This window comes from Agelaius tricolor, unplaced genomic scaffold, assembly GCF_023055355.1.
Source record: "Agelaius tricolor isolate 1412-34295 unplaced genomic scaffold, bAgeTri1.0.p SCAF_9, whole genome shotgun sequence".
NCBI classification, from domain to species: domain Eukaryota; kingdom Metazoa; phylum Chordata; class Aves; order Passeriformes; family Icteridae; genus Agelaius; species Agelaius tricolor.
Genome location: NW_027269269.1, coordinates 45,262,253 through 45,279,691, shown reverse-complemented (window position 1 = coordinate 45,279,691; position 17,439 = coordinate 45,262,253). Strand labels below are relative to the sequence as shown.

Below are 17,439 nucleotides of genomic sequence, written 5' to 3'. Positions count from 1 at the left end.
GCATGCAAATTTGCATTTAGATGTGCAGAAATTTAAAAGGAGCTTAATGATCAAATTCAATTATAAAACTTAATCTCATCCCTGCTTTTTTCTTCCACACCACTCCAAGTAGGAACTCCAAATATGAATTTGGCAGAGAAATACAGTTGGAAATTTGCATTTCACTTTTTCATTCCCAAAATTATGATGCTGATGAATTCAACACAAGTTTGGCTGTAAAAAAGGAGGTATTTTATACTTCGTTCCTAATGTAGCTTTCAAAGCAACATCCATCATTCATTGTAATGCAATTTAATTTCAAATCAGAACAATATATTGTAGTGTAATCAATCTAAAGGATGTTGCCTTTAAAGATTTGCAAGCTCTGCCTTTCTTTTAGCTTGGATTTCAGCTTTTTGTTTCTCTGGCTCCTCCTGCCATTTTCATATTCTCAAATTTGAGTTTTGAATTTTACATGTATGTGCTTTTGCTATTTCTCAGTTTGACTCTGAACATCTCTCAGTGGTTTTATTTACAAATGTTTCATTGGATTGAGAATTAACTCCTTACAGATCTGTAGTGCTGGTGGTCTTAGGGATCTTTGCATCCTAGGAGATAATTGATGAATCTGTTTCTGACATTTAACCCTGAAGATGGTTGCATTTTTTCCCCTCACAGATAGTCATGAGTGTCAAATCTGTCCTTGGTGTAAGATTCAAAACTTGCCAGTATTCAATCCATACCAAGATGCAGCGTTACATCTCTGAGCAAACCTTAAACAGCTGTGCAAGGACAGAGGAGGTGGGGAAATTCAATGCACTCACAAATAATTTCTGGAGTTAAAAGAGGATTGTGAATCTCAGAAAGCTACAGGTGGTGTTTTTGAAAAGACATGGGGCTTACCAAGGCACCAAAGTTACTGATCTCTCAACTGGGCATGAAGACCTTGAAAAATGGTCTGTGCACACTGTTCCCCTTGGAAACCAGCCCAGTCAATGTAAGCAGTACACTTCTATGTGTGTGTATACATGCACTGCATACTATGAGCAGTCATTTTGTTGTTAATTCCTTGTACTGTTAATAGAATTTTTTTTTTAAGCTAACAATTTTCTGAATATTAATCTAATCTCAGACACAGCTGGGATTTGATTGCATGCATTTATAATTTTGAATGAGAATTGTACTTTTCAAACTACAATTGAAGAAGCTATTGTAAATATGCAGAACGTGCTTATACATTTTTAGTGAGATCTTTATTCACACAGAACAATACTATCCACACTTTGGTTTTATGCCAGTATACTTACTTTTTTACTCCTAAGTTATTGCTCTGTTGCTAATTCTGTGAATGAATGTAATCTTGAATGCCTGTTTTGTTTATTGCAAATGAAGGATCACAGTTCACTTAGGATTTTAGTATTCATTGTATCGCCCAAGGTGCAGTAAATCATAAAATACCTTTCCTGTGCTGGAACACACCTGCACTATGCACAGCTCCTGATGCACTGTTTAATGAGCTTCAAGGCAGTCCATTAAGGTCAAAGCAGTTGCTGTCAGTAGCATGTCAGCTGACAGTAATTCCCATAGGTTATGGTACTTTGATGTATATAACAAGCAGGACAATCTCTTGAACGCTTTGAAAATAATGTAGCTTATTCATGTAGGTGTTTGGGATTTTTTCTCATTAAAAACTACTGGTACCTTTCAAAGATGAGTTAAGAAACTATTATAAAATTTGTTTACTGTGTGCTTACAAGAGGTAAGTAATTTATTGGGAAAAGAAAACCATTCAGCTCCAGTGAGCCAAACAGCTCAGCTCTAATTCCTTTATTTAGTTATTGCTAGGTGAAAGAAAATAAGATCTGGATGATTTTTCATTTTCATTTATTGTACCAGTCTCAATGGGAATTTATGAGCCACATTAAATACCACTGTAAAAAGTAACTACTCTGCATACAGGCATATAAAACTTCTGGGTTGAAAATTTGAAGCACTTGGCTTCACCAGGCTTTTGTAAAGCTTCGTAATTAAATCTTGACATATTACACAGCAGGATGTGTTATGTCCATGAGTATAATTAAATGAATTCTTGACTCTAGTCAAAAAAAAAACCCAAAAAACAAAACCAACCACCTGTTGGACTTGGTTATTTAAAAGCAGTCAGTTGTTCAGGCACAGTTCAGGTGTAGATTTCAAAGCTCATGTGGAAGGAGTTTGGAGAGGAGGAGACTCATCCTGTGTCTTCAGCTGCTGTGGGTCATTTATGGTTCTGTCTCGTTTCCCCTGCTGTGCTGAGTGTTGCACTGAGCTGGCTGTGTCAGCTGGACAGCAAAGAGTTATGACCCTGGAAGAGATGGAAAATTCACAGCAGTGCTGCTGGATTGTGATGAAATCCTGTTTATTTTTCAGAGTTGGGAATTCCTGTGTGCTAAATATCTGACATATGGTTGCACTGTGAGTTTTCTGACTGGTTCCTGAGGAATTACCTTGCATTGTATTTGCATGTAACTGGCTAGGCCTGTGTTTCTTAATGATTGTCATCAATTTGAAATTTATCAAATGAGAAAGATTGCACCTCTGAAATTTGAATGCTTCTATGTTCATGTTCCATGGAAATAAATGGTAACACAGAAAACAAATTCTGTTAATTTAGCAAGGACTTGACCCTAATTGATTTTAGCCAGGGATTCTGATATCCAATCTTCAAAACACAAGTCTGGGGGAAACCAGATTCCTTTTCTTCTTTTACTTAGGTGAAAAGAGCAAGTGGGGATTTTCTGGGGGCAAATACCAGCATTATGGATATGTTGAGTCACCATGTGGATGTGGTACCTAGGGATGTGTTTTAGTGATGAACACTGGTAATGTGGTGATGGGGTAATGAGTGGACTTGATGAACTTAGAGGTGTTTTCCAAACTAAATGATTCCATGATTCTGCCTGCTTCTCTGAGTACTATTGCACACCTGGGAGGGTTTAGGATTCATTAATGATGGAAGAGTTCACAGATAACAAAGGAGTATCTTTCCATATTGCTCAACTACTTCTTTGTATAAAGAATCTGCCAAAGGGTAGATGCAGTGAAATATGAAACGGGGGAGTTCTAGCCTAATATGATTTTTGCTTTTGTGTTTAGATGCAGTAGTGATGTTTCATAATCTCTTCTGGGAGAACCTGTGGCCTGATTGCTGTTGTGTCAAGATTTTGGTATTCACTTCAGCTAGTAGAGGAACTAAAAAAAAAATGCACGTCTCACATGCTGATGAATTTTTCTGCTCACTTTGATACTAATTCTAATATTTCTCCTGTACATGATATCAAAGTTGTTGTAAATGGGATTCTGTAATTACAGAAGGAAGTTTCTGAAGCAAGGTAGACACATGTGTTAAACTTAATCTACTTTCATATTTCTGTAATAGAAACATTAACTTGGGAATAAGCCTGACCTAGTTATTCACCTAAATTAATCCCCGGTGAAATCAACCAGAGGAATTTCCACTGACCATGTAGGAATTTTGATTTGCCCTAAATCAAAAGGATAACTACAGAAAGATGCTTTTCACTGTTGCCTGTTTGCTTCCAAGAATGAAAGCTAGATTATCTTCAGTCATACACAGGCACTTGGGAATCTCGCTTGTGTGCTTTCCTTATCGATCAGATTTTCAAAACTTTGCAATGGTAAATTTTTAGTTCCTTGCATTCTTTTTTAGTCTTGCTCTTTGGCAGACTTTCAGGATAGCAGCTTCTTGCCCAGCTGTGAGTTCTTTATAAGGGGGGGTTGGGAGGGGAGGATGATTCACAGTTTGTGGTTTCTGGTTTTCCCTTTAAGCAGAATGTCGCAGGAATATTGCGGCACGGTGCTTGTCTGGCTGAAAAACGTGCTAGATTGGTGTGACTCTGATAAATTTAGGTCAGACATCACAGTCTTTGCTCAGTACTCACTCAGGCAAAACTCCTGTTGAGGCCAATGGGAGTTTTACCTGACTAAGCACTGTGGGATTTTGCCCTTGGTATCTAAAATATTTGATCTGTTCCTTGTGGTTTTTGAAGTACTCTAGAGGCAAATCTGGTATCTTGTCCTTGACTGCCTCACTGTGGCTGTATCCTCCTCAGCCTAAAGGCTCACAGATTCTTGTGCCTCCCAATATTAAGCATCTCTTCGTTAACAGAATATTAAAAAAAAAAACAAAACAAAACTGCATAACTTCATATTTATTATATTTAAAGTAATTCCAAAATCTATGTGCAGTAACTGTGTGTATAAGTGCATGAAAAGGAAATTACATTTTTGTGTTCTGGACTCCTTGTTCTACTTTTTTCTTTAGAGCTGCAGAATTTTGTTTTCAGTTGTGAGGGCTTGGGGGGGAAAAGAATTTTTACTCTTAAGACATCTCATGGCTTTGTTGTCTCCTATAAAATATTTCACAGGTTAATATCATTGCCTGTTTTGTATGAGGCTTTTGGTTCACAGTTCAAATGTCAGAAATTCATTCAGTGAGGACCCGGGTCAGTTTTGTGGAGTTAAAGATTTGGCAAACTGAGTCATTAAAAAACTCAAATTCACTACTATCTTGAAATAGTTTTGTTTGCAAGTAAGGCATCAGATGAACATGCTTAACTGCCCTCACAAAAAAATGTGTGGCATTTGGATATAAAGAAGGATATACAAAGACTTGAATCCACATGGAAGATCTAGTTTTCTTCTTAGTAATGTCACCATGCTTAATGTTATGATTTTTCTTTTTTTTTCTAAAATTAGATTAAGTGCATTTTGAGATGAGACTTATCATCCTCCCCCATAACACCACATCACTGACTGTGCTTTCACTTCTACCCTAATTTTTATCTGCCTCTGTCTTCATTCTCAGTGCATTACCTATTAGTGCTTCCTCTGTTTCCTCTTTTCATTGTATCTTGTTTTATATCAGGCCCTCTGGAACTGGAACTATCTCTTTTTTTTTTTCCCCATCAGGCACTCTGCTTTTCATTTAAATTCCCTCTTCCCAGAAGATCCATATCTGAGGGTTTACTACAAACCCTTTTGAATAAAAATGCAGTCACCCTACTCTTTATTTTAAAAAAAAGCTCTAGGGTAAATCTCATCATAAATGTGTTGCACATCTCCTTAGAAGCTTGCTTATCCCTACTCAGGCTGAATAACTCCCAAATATTCAGAACTTCTCCTGAAATGAATACTCCTAAGCATGGATAAGGTGTTATCCAGCATGAACAATTACCTTTAGCTCTTTCTGCCACTGTAGCTGTCACAGCCTGTACACTGTACACTAAAAGAACACTTGGTAAACAACCAGTTGTAGCATAAGAAAAACATGCTAGAACCATTTCTACAAAATGAGGAAGCTGGGAACAATTATAAAATATTTGCCTCTCTTTACGCAGCCTCCCTTAAATTCATCATTGTAACACACAGAGTGAACTCCAAGAAAATATTAATTTCATGCCCAGATTCTGCAAGTCAACCACCACACTTAACCATTCCTCTTATTTCAGCCTCTTTAGCAATGCCATCATTATAGATTAATTTATTTTATTTTTAAACACAGAGAGGCTTTTCCAGTGCTGATACACTCCCAGAATTACAGGAGCAGCACTATTGATAAAATATGTAGGCAGACATGCTGTTCATAGTCATTTTTTTCCTGGAGAAGCATGGGATGTACACCAGCTTGGCCCTGGTTTCATTCTGTGTCAGTGAATAAGCCTTGCACAATCATTATAGCATCACTTCTGTATTATGCTTAATGTAATTAAACACATTTCTCTGAATTGATCACTGAATTTTCACCAAACTATTAATGAAATTGTCGCCTTAGTGAAAGTACCTAATATGAAGAGACTCTCTTCAGCTTTTTCTCTAACAAGCTAGAATAATTAATTCAAGTTGCCAAATAACATATTCAACAGCATCTTTAAGTAAATGTTCTTGATATAAAGTCTAATTTGGTCTTTGTTCCCTTGGTCTGATTTTTGATAGAATTTTCTCAGGAAGAGCTCTCTGCCTATTCTTTTCCTAATAAGTTTAGTATAGTTTATTATAGGAGTGAAATAATTCAAATGTGTTTTAAAAGTAAACAGCTCCTGTTCTGGGGCTGTGGTTTACTCAAGATACTTTTCAAATGTGCAGATGCTGATTAGGGATGAAAATGTATTCCCAGAAGTTGAGAGAGCTGGTGTGTATCTGTTTTGAGTAACAATGATTCAATTGTGTTGTTCCAAATTGAAAGAATATATCATATATTGGTCTAGATTTACTCAGTAAACATTTGGAGTTGTTAAAAGGGGAGGAAGTCAATAGAGCACCCTACAAATCATCCAGGGGAGTCAAGGATCCCTATTCCAGCATCTCTAATTAACACTGTGTAATTACACACCTTTAATTCTTTTATTCATTTTTTGTGCTCAACTGTGTAGCCTTAAAATTTTGTTTTGCAGAATTTCCAGGTTAATATGTCATGTAAAAATATTCCTATAGCCAGCTCCTTTGGGTTAGAATGGAAGCAGGATTGCCACAGTCTCCCTTGGCTTTAGGATCAGAGATGGGTATTGAATTGCCAGGTTAAAATGGCCATTTTATTCCATGTGCTAATTGGAATAACTCTTGGCTTTCTCTTGTACTTGCACTAGAGTAAGCCAGCAGCATTTCTGTTCTTGTTTTTGTAGTGAGTCTGGCCTTGTGCATTTTCCTGTCTGCTAATCAAGATTTCATCTCTGCCCCTTGTTCCTTTGTGCTGGAGACAGGCTGATGCAGGTATTGCCACTGAAACAGGAAGGTGTGCTTTGTACCATATAAATGGATTATTTCTTGTGAGCAATAACTGTCTTGGACTAGGCCCTTTTTTTTTATCAGAAAGATTGAAAAACTTTCTGGGATTCCTTTAGTCTCTTGATCAAATTCTGGTTTTTTTCATGGTACAGCAGTGTCACAATAAAAGCAGGTATAGAAAAAAGGGAGCAAATACAAAGATACACCTAACAGCTGTGACTAACAAAAGGAATATATTTCATTGCATAGTATTTCTTCTGAAATTTGCTCAGTTTATAGAATAAAAGGGGAAAAAAACCACACCACAATACGCTGTAAATTATTCAATGAAATGAATGCACACTGTGTGTGCAGACTTTCTTTTCAGTCTTTTCTAAAAGAGCTGCCAAAAGTTCATGAAACTGTCATGCTCATAAATTGTTTAGCAGATCTGCTACACTCTTCTTGAAATAAATATGCTGGCATCCATAGCTTCAGCATTTGTTGAGATTTTAATATGTTTGTGGGGTTTTTTTCCAATTGCATATAGAACATTTGGCCTCTGTCAGAAATAGGACCACAAATAACATGTTCTGCTTAGTTAGGAGAGAACAGTGAGGAGGCTTGTACATATTTTTGGCAACAACTAATTCCACAAAATAGTAATATCCCATTGGTATGTGACAGAATCATCTAAAGGGTCATTTTCACATGCAGAAGATACGAGGTTTCAGGGTTAAATATTTTAATTTCATCAGGACTTTAAGTCCCTATTGGAAGTTGAGGAAAAAAAGACTTGTGACAGGACCCTGAGTCAGCCAGAACTTTGGGCGAAAAAATGCAGATCTTGCCTGAAGGTTAGGCCTAGTCAGGGACTTTGTGAGCTGTACCTTCTCATCTCTAGGAAGTTCTTCCTCTCCTCTCTGAGGTTTGGCTGCCAGATCATCACAAACTTTTCAAGGCTGTCTCTTGCCTGCCACATCTTCCCTTCTGTGTCCCTCCATGAGCAGGGTCAGTGGCAGCCCAAGCAAAGGGGCCTCAGTAGTAAAGCTGCAGGAAACCTAGAGCCTCCCCCAGGGCTTTCACCTAAAAACCCAAAGAAAAATGAAAATATCCATCTTACAGGATTGCTTCTCTTTTCCTGTTCTAAAAAGGCCTATTATTGCTCCATCTCCTGACTGGATGACTGACATAGCAAGTAGCAAAAAGTATTTGTATTAATCAGCTGTACATGATGGGATGTTCTTTGCTAATCTCTGCAGTAAAATAGAAATATCCAAAGCTCATACAAAGTTTTAAGTAAAGATTGATGTGGCATGCCAAAGATTCATCAAAATAGAGATGACTACCTCAGCCTCTGAAAGTTTTGTCCAGAAGATCTGTTCCATTAAGAGAAATAGCTATTTCATTGCTTGCTTCAATTTGTGTGCAAATTTAATTACAGCAGACACACAGGCTGGGCCCCACAAACTGCTGGCATCTCACTTGTCAGAATGGGAGATTTTACTATGAGATTTCTTTTTTTGGGAAGCTTCAGCTGCTGGAGTGATCATGGCACTGAAATACTGGTGCTTTTCACAAAAAACCTTAAAGACGTGTCTCTTAAAAATTCCCCCTCAAAGTACTTGTTCAAAATACAAAATACAAATTCAAAATACAATGAACATTTTCCAGTTGGGCCATAATTTTTTTCATGGGAGATTAGTCTGGCACAGGCATTTATGAGAAACCTACCTCTCTACACCCAAGATCTTACTCTGGAACTAGATGTGTGAGATGTGTACTTTGATAGATTTTTTGATGGTAAAAAAGCTATTTTTCATAGCTAATATGCACACAACTCTTGCTGCTGGCTGTGCAACACCAGTTTTATAGCCCATGTGAATGGCACCTCCCAGCTGCTCAGTGTTCCTGCAGGTTCCACTGGCGTCACACACTTCTATTTGCAGTTGCTGTGTTGCTGACATCTCCATGGACCAAGCTGTTCATTGCTCATGAGCAATTCCTTCATGTAGGCACATGTGTTGTTTTCTTTATGTCAGAGTCCTTCAAAATACCAATTCCCAGGTTTCTGTCTTACCAAGTTTTTATAGGCCAGGATCTTTCAGGAGCACAACAGAAGTTGGTGAGACCCCGTGAGGGTTCTGGGAGGGTTATTCATGCACTTATGAGCCATCACATTTCTACCCAGCTGCTAAATATACTTTCACAGTTTTTCCTACTTCTACCTGCCTTGTTGTTTGTAAGAAAATATGTATCTTGTCACAACAGGGAAAACAATAAACAGATCTTCAAAGAAGGAAATCTTCTGGGATGAGGCACAAAAATCACATGGATTTTTTTCCCTTTCCCCTAATTTTGCCTCTTTCACTTTTGCTCCCTGCTTTGTGTCAGCTTTTCAAAAGTACAGAGTAGGTGAGGGGACTTAGCTGATCTTGCTGCTTACTTATCCAGGGTCATGACAGTGTGGATAAAGCAAACTCTGATGTTTATCCTAGAAATGGACCAAATGCTGTGTGTTCATTGGAACATCTGTGAGTTTGGCTCGATGACAAGTCCCAGAGCAACACAAGAAACCCAACATTTTCCTCCTGCAGCTTAACATTGCTGATGTGTGTTTTATCAAATTAATGGGAAGAGGAATAAGACTTAATAGAAAACACACACACAAAGAAAAAAAAACCACAACTCAAAACAAATCCAAGCCTAAAATATTAAACTGAATTTCCATTATGAAAGTTAGCATGCAAGCTGAATAACAGAAAAAGAGAAATTAAGAAAATAGAACAGATTGTGTGATCTTAGAGCTTGAATGCCATTCTGCTGGTTTTGTAGTGTTTACAAAATCAGAGGTAGGAGATCAACACTGCTGTACTTTGGGACATGCAACACAGTGTTGCACTGAGGAAAAGGTTTGATTTATTATAGTCAGTATGATTCATTATTTAACAGCCTAGAAGTATATATGTGTTTCTGTGGCTTAATAATTTCAGCAACATTTCTCCATTGCGTGTGGAATATAATGCAGGACTTGTAAGCATTATAAAGATTGTTCCAAGGTGGAATTGTTAGAGGTAATACCTTTTGTTGAGTTACATAGTTTATCCTTTCCTGGTGAGGTGCATACTGAGAATAATTGTGATTTTCCATACCAAATTAGTAATTTGCCTATAACTACTTCACTCTTTAAAATCTGTATGTAGACTTTTACTGAAGTGAACACACTGCAAATGAGAAAGGTGCCCACATAAGCATTCATAGTAGTCGACCATTATTTTGCTCTATTTTTACAAGTAAAAAATCTATTATAAGTCACATGTGAGATGAAGGCACAGCCCAGGAACCTAGCAACTGCATAAGCTGAAACTTTATTTCAGAGATTCTTCTCTTATACCTTGCTGTTTTAACTATATAAATCATTTACAGCCTGGTTTCAGTAACAATGAGCATCCAGAAATCCAGTTATTGCCAGTGGGAGTTGCAGGTATTCAGAATATTTGATGGTCCTCAACTTTTGTCTCTGTTTCTCCCACTGTGAAATGGAGACAGCAGGTTCTTCAGAGGTTTGCCATGAGAGTAGTTAGTTGGGAGCTGCAAAAGATGCTGAGGAGCAGAATGCCTGAGCAGTGTTACTGCACCATTTTCATGTTTAATCATTTCAGCAAAATCACCTCTTGTTTTTGGAAATACACATAAAATATGAAGCGTGAAAAACAACTCTGCAGATTTGGTTACACTGCTTGGAAAAATCATTATTGGTCAGCATACCTGAAAAAAACACCTTTATAGGCTTTTAGGGAATTGTGAAGACAATTGAGCAACAAAACAAAAACAAGATTGTTTATCTGACTTGAGGTTTTGTACGGTGCATTTGCTGTGATTATCATGAATCTAAAGAAGGCAATTTCAACACTGAGCTTTTCAACCCTCAAGTGCCAAAATAAACAAAATTATTTAAGTGTACTCATGCTTATTTTTGCTATACATTTTTAATGAAGCAGCAATTGTCTGTATTCCACTGCTGAAAATCTTATACAACTGAAAGATTTTGAAGCACTAAAAAAGATCAAATGTGCAATAAAATGCTATGGCATTAGTCCATGGAAACCCTGTGTATATTGCAAAAAGCAATATACATGAAAAAAGGATTGTTCATTGCTTTCATTAACTCTTTTGTGATTGGGGATAGAGGGCATTACTTTGTTGTGGTCTTTTTTTTAATTAAGCTGAGTTATGCCAAAAGTGAAGCCTAATCTACCTTTCACTGGTTAGAAGAATACATGCCCCAGAGCTATTGATGCTGTAGTCATGGGGAGAGTCTCAGAGAGTATTCCAGAAGGTGTGGAAATTTAAGGATAGAGGACTGATCTGTATCAATTTCCCAGAGCACATTCTTAAGGCTGTAATTAGTCAGCTCTCTGGTACCTGGAATAAATCAAGTAATGTTCTTGAAGTTGCTGATTAGGAGTGGTGGCTTCTTTCCAGTGTTGTTTTTGGTGGTGTTAAATCACTGAACCCTGACTTTACCTGAAGGTTTTTCATCCTGATAGAGCTGTTTTACTGGGTGAAAGTATGATCCCCATCCTCTGAAAGATTCAAGTTCTTCCTTCAGTTCTTCCACTGGATTTTTAAAGTTTCTTGGGAATTGCTGAGAATGATCACCAGGCTGCTCCAGGAATTTCCAGTCTACACCAAAACCAAGCAACTGAGGAATTCATTTGTTATAAAATACACCCTACTTTGTTGTGAGTGTGAAAATAAGTATTGTCTTGATTAGCATTCTGGGTTGGTTTCTTTTCAAGTGATGCAGATTTTGAAGATATGGTTGAACTTTAGCACTTTACACATAATACCTTAAGAACAAGAAATCAAAACCATGCATTAGTATTCCATAATTTTGTTGCCATCAAAATAATTTGGCTTTAATTTCCTTAAGAATATACAAGGTCATAATGCAGAAATCAAGTGGGAGCAAAAGAGTAGGATGTTAACTATCTAGAGGCTGAGTAGAAAAATGCATTTTCCTAAAATGTCATTAAGTTCTGCTGAATGTTTTTGGTTTACTCTACCTGAAGGAGTTTGCCTTCAGATGCTGCAGGCACAGCTGTGCTAGAGCTTACTGTTGCAATGCGTTTCTTTGTTTGTCCACTAGAGATTTGGAAATCCATTTCCTAACTTTATATTCATATATGCATATGTTCATTTTTCAGTCTATAAATGTAACTCAGATGATTGAAAAAGAAGAAACTGTCAGTACATATGATTTTGTAGCACAAAAAGATGCTTCCTGCAGAAGTTGCACCCATATATAATGCAAGTTTCCATGTAAGCATGACTGCCATGCACCTGTGCCTGAATGCTGACAATTATTAAAATTTCTGAATTGCTGTCTCTCAGAAAATTTGGGCTTTAAGAAGCTTTGTCATTTGAAAATCTACCTTTTCTAAATTAATGTTTCTAAATTAAAAATAATGATTTTAAAAAAACTTACTTTGAGCTAGGTAGATTTTTTTTTTGTAGCGAAATAAATGTGCTGGATTTTTTTTTTTTTTTTTTGGTAGATACACTCTAAAAGGTCAATTTTCAGCTACTTTGATGAAGCTTTGTGGTGAATTTATGAAGGTAATGCAAGAGTTCCAACTGCTTAGAGGATGTCATTATAAAATAAACTACAGCTGGTCTAGCACCAGTGGCAACTTTCATTTCATAGAATAGTGATTGACTCACAGAATGGTTTGGGTTGGAAAGGGCCTTAAAGATCTTGTAGTTCCACTCTCTGCTGCCATGGGGAGATCTCCCTTTCTACTATCCCAGGTTGTTCTAAGCCCCATCCAACCTGGCCTTGATATCCAAGTACTACTTCATCAAAGTGTTTCCTATGTCATGCAAGTGACATATTATAGGATAAAGTAAAATATCCCCTGAGCAAGGTACAGGAATGATAAATTATGTTAATATGTTATTCACATTCAGATGATGATTTAGTATGATGCACCATGAGAAAAACTCAAAGTTTTATGTCATCTGGGGATAACAAGGTGTAAATCAAACTGACTTATGGAACAAAAGGTATTCCAGTCCCACAATTCACAAACAGCCTAAATTAAAGTATGCCAAGATACAGGAAAAACTACAAAAGTCTAGGAAGTGCAATACTAAGGAGTGTGACTGTTGTAAAGGCCAGAAGCAGATCCTCAGTGTCTGTAAGCCAATATTAGACCAGTACAAACGCCAGTATGAAACTGGCCTTGGCACTGGTGTGACTGGAGCTGCCATCAGGCTCATCAGTCAGGGCTGTGCTCTGGTGAGCTGCAGATGAGCGTGACATAGAAACCAGCTTGATGTTCAGTGCCCTTTGCTCAGGCAGCTGGCAGAGTTCTGGGTCAATGTGGGTATCTGCAGGAAGGCTTGGCCACAGTCCTGTGCCAAACTATTCATCATCCAACAGATGGTTATCCTATTATTCAACAATTTGCATTCTGCCACACTGAAATGATCTATGGACGCTGCCACTGTGTCACTACACCAGATAGAAACATCAGAGAAGCTTTGTTGTGAAGCAGCCCTTTCTTGGACTGAAAACTCCTCTTGTACATTCATTTCTTTGGCAGCTTTTTGGCGATACATTTCATCTGTTTGTGCAGTCTGACAACACTGTGTTGCACCTTCTGCTGGACTCCATGATCCTTGTGTGTCTCTTACTGCTCAGAAAAAATCTGTGGGATACCTTCCAGGGTCAGAGGAGAGGGAAAAATTTATTTCATTTATTTCTTTTAATAAAGCCCTAGTGCTCTGTTACAGACATCAGCTGTATCTTCATGCCACAGTTACCCTGTTTCTCAGGCTGCCTTCTGCAACCTCTGTAATAGAGCACAGCTTCTGATCTTCTGAGAATCTTCCCAGACACCATCACAATACCTCCCTTCAGCTTCTTGCTGTGCTCTTCCACTTCCCTGCTAAAGTTTAGATCCCTCCCATGCTCCTGTGGCCTCATGCAATATCAAATTGCTCATAAGCTATTACACATCTCTATACCTGTCTCCCCAGTAGCCCAAATATTTGCCAGCTGGGCAACTTGTGTTGTGCCTGAAATTGTGCTACCTGATGGGCCATGGAGCTGCTGCCTGGACCAGAAGTACAGCAGCATCTTGAGGTCTTCCAGCAGGAGAAATACAGGCTCTCTCTCCTTTGCTTGGTACTGGTTTTCATTAAACACATCAGAATTAGGCAAGGGACCAGCTGTGTATTTGTAAAGGCCCAATGGTCCCTGAGATCTCTGCAGAGAACTGGCAGACACAAGACAGTGGGAGACCCGCATTTCCTAAAGTGAAATGCACCTCAGTGAGCAGGTGACAGGGCCAAAAGGGACACTAGAGACCATGTGGAGCTGATTTGACCTAGCCTTGGATGTCTTTCCCATGCTGCCTTCCCAGCAGCCATGCTTTTTAAATTCCCAGTGGTTCTGAGCCCCCAGCCTGGGCTTGGCTGGCAGACAGATGCGCTGGGGTGCATCTGGGGCTTGTGCACTTTGTTTCTGTGGAAAACCAGCAGGGTGGCACTGGGAGCATTTTGGCCTATTGTGGGAAAATGGCTGTTACCACCCTCTCCTCTGCTGAGCCTCACTGCCCACCCTGCCTTGGCAAAGCCTTCCTTGTCTTTGTCCCTCTGTCCCCAGAGGGGAAGGCAGGACACAGGGCTCAGTGTTTGACACATCCCTGGTCCCTGTCATGCTTCTTGATCCATGACCCTGGACTCAGCTGCTTCTCCTTCATCAGCAGCTGTTCTCCCATCTCCCCTTCAATATATGAACCGTATTTTTATGCAGCATGGGATGATTTAGACATGAAACTTGCATGATTCCCAGAAGTCTGGGAATACTTTTATTCCTTTTTTTTCCTCCTAAGCCAATTATTTATTGCTGGTGAAAGATTTGATACTAAAATCTTTACAATATAGTGTTGTGTCTCTGTGGAGCAAACATAAGACCTCCACATGCTCATCTAGGAGTCAGCCCCCACTCTCAGGGCAATACTTTTACAGATTCTTCTCCTTAGTATGCAGTGCTTTCTCCTTTGCTAAAACTTACTAAGAGTAGAATTGATTATTTCTTTTTTTCAAAAGGTTTGGTCACAAAACATATCCATAAACATGGTAGAGACATAGGAATGTAGTCATAGAACCAACAACAAAAAATGACTCATAATGCTTCAGATACCCATCTACAGTTACATTCTTTCACATCAAAGAACACCTCACTTCAGATGACTTCATTTAAAATTAACTTTTTTAATATTTTTAACCTTCTTTTCCCCCAGAATGCTGTTGACGTGTGCATCATTAACTTTTTTTCCAGCAACACTGTTAACAGTGTGCTTATATTTCACCTGCAAACAAACTGAGATGATGGGAAGAGAGTAAAGGCCTAACTGAGACAGCTGCAATGGTTGTGAGCTCCAAAGCATGAATCCAAAAAGCAAACAAGCAGGAGATTCCAAGGAGGAATTCCTGATTCTCTGTAATAAGTGCACATGCTGTGCACACGATGCATTCTCAGTTCAGGTTATTGAGCTTTCAGCAGTGTGGCTCAAAGACTTCCTTAAATCAGAGGCAGGTCTTTGTGTGTAATACCCTTCACAAATATTTCTCCTGTAAGTTTACCTAGTAGCTTTTGGAAAGGTTTGAATTTTTAGAGTCTGTAACATCCTGTAGTAATGTGTCTCTTAAAAAAATTGTTTTGTTAACATTTTTAATCTGCTGCTTTCCACTTATGTTTGATGTACTTTGGGTCTATTCTCTCCATCTATTATCGGATCCATTATATTCAGGGTTTTATAGACCATTCTTACTTTACTTTATTCTGTACTTTTTATCACCTATTGTGTCTGTTAGTTTCAATGCATCCTTTTGGAATGAAGGATCAAGACTGATCAGTAAGCAATATGCAGGAATATCCTAAGTTTCAATAGTGCTGTGCTTCCTCCTTTTCCTGATTATTTTTACAATTTCATTCCATTTTTCCCTTCACTCTGCTTTTGAGCAGGGGGTTGATATTGTTATAGAGCCAACTCTCTGCTGTAACCACAAGATCTGTTTCATGACAGCTTAGTACAGTTGTGTTATTTGTTATGTAAACTCAGGAGGATTTTAATCTGTGTGCATCACTATAACACTGAATTTTGTGAAATTTTTGTAATTTTTCAATTCAGTATCATAAGGTTCTTCAGCAAACTTTTGTGGTAAATCCTCATCATCTTTACTGCCATGAATACTTTTGGATTTCTAGAACAATTTTAGATGTTCCTAGTTCAGCCTGTATTATAGATTCTGCATACACTGCCAGCAGGACATGAGCATTGATCTCTGGGGGTGCCACTCTAAAAACTGACCTTTTCTTCCTGACTGTTTCCCATCTTTTGACCAGCTACTTATCCATGAATTGACTGAAACTTAAATAACCAGCCAACTCCTTCAGGATAAAATGAGAAGTGACCTCACAAAAATGTGAGCAGAAAATGTAATCCATCAGTTACTAAGCTATTAATTCTCCTCTGAACTTCTTGATGTAGCTGGGATGAAAACTAAAGCAGTGATACTTGCAGAGTAGCTCAGCCTCATAATAATTCTGATCATCATCCATGTGTGGCACTGCAACTCTCAGAAGAGAAGCCTAATTTTCATGGTGTTTCCAACTTGTTTCTGGAATAAATTTTGAAGAAACCCTAGGTAAATAAGAGCAAGCTGTATGTTAATTCATATCTAGGTTCCTACATTCTCTCGAGAACAGCATCCCAAATAATAGAATATGAAAATGTTTGCTGTAGACGGTACTATAGCCTATATGGTCTTAATTTTACACTTAGGTCCATTTCAGTTTGTTCTCACTTTCCGAGCTCCCGGATGCTTCTGAGTTTTTACTGGCCACTTCAAATGATGTGGTAGAGAAGGAATTATGGCAGGGTTCAGGGGCAGGGCAGAGGAATGAATTATCTGGGCACTGTGGCAGTGCAGAGAGAGGCCACTTGATTCCTGAAACTTAGGAAGTGTTTGCTGTGCATGTCAGCTCGATACGAGTGTGGAAATCACTAACTGAGAAATCGTTAATGATGGATAATAACATCCAGTGTTCAAGCAGTGCATGGTAACAGTTTATTTTTGATCCAATAATAAATACTTCATGAAGCCCTGGGCAAGGCAGGGGCATAATTTCAGAGAGGAGCCTTCCTTGATGCTTTTAAGAAAAGATAGTGCCTGGTAAGTTCTTTTTTGTTTTCAACTTAAATTACTTGAGTTTAGAGAAATATTAGTATTTGGTAATTCAGTTCTGCTGGAAGAATGGACCACGTAGCAAATTCCTTTGTTGCAGAGTTGTGCAACGTAAGGCATCCTTCAAATAAGCATCTCAGAACCAAAAAAAAATCCTTTTCACCTTATCCATTGACTTTGGTAGGACTCCTTGTGTAAGCAAAGTGGATGGGCTGGATGTGCAGATTGAAGGACTCTGGAGGAGTAACTCTCAAGAAATTGGTTACGGCTGTAATGTGAGCTGTGCTGACACAGCTGGCAGATAGCTTGAAATTGATGCTCTTGAAAAGAGATACATCTTTGCCAGAAATATTAGTTTCAAGAAAAAATGACATTTTTTCCTGTCCTTACTGTCAAATAGCACTGTAGTTTCTAAACTGGGTTTGGTAGAGATAC

At 38.3% G+C, this 17,439-nt stretch overlaps 1 protein-coding gene across 6 annotated transcripts in view; it reads left to right on the top strand.

Annotated features, from left to right (window-relative positions):
- EPHA6 (EPH receptor A6) overlaps window positions 1-17,439 on the top strand; it is a 374,179-nt gene that overhangs the window by 330,044 nt on the left and 26,696 nt on the right. The window lies entirely within an intron of this gene.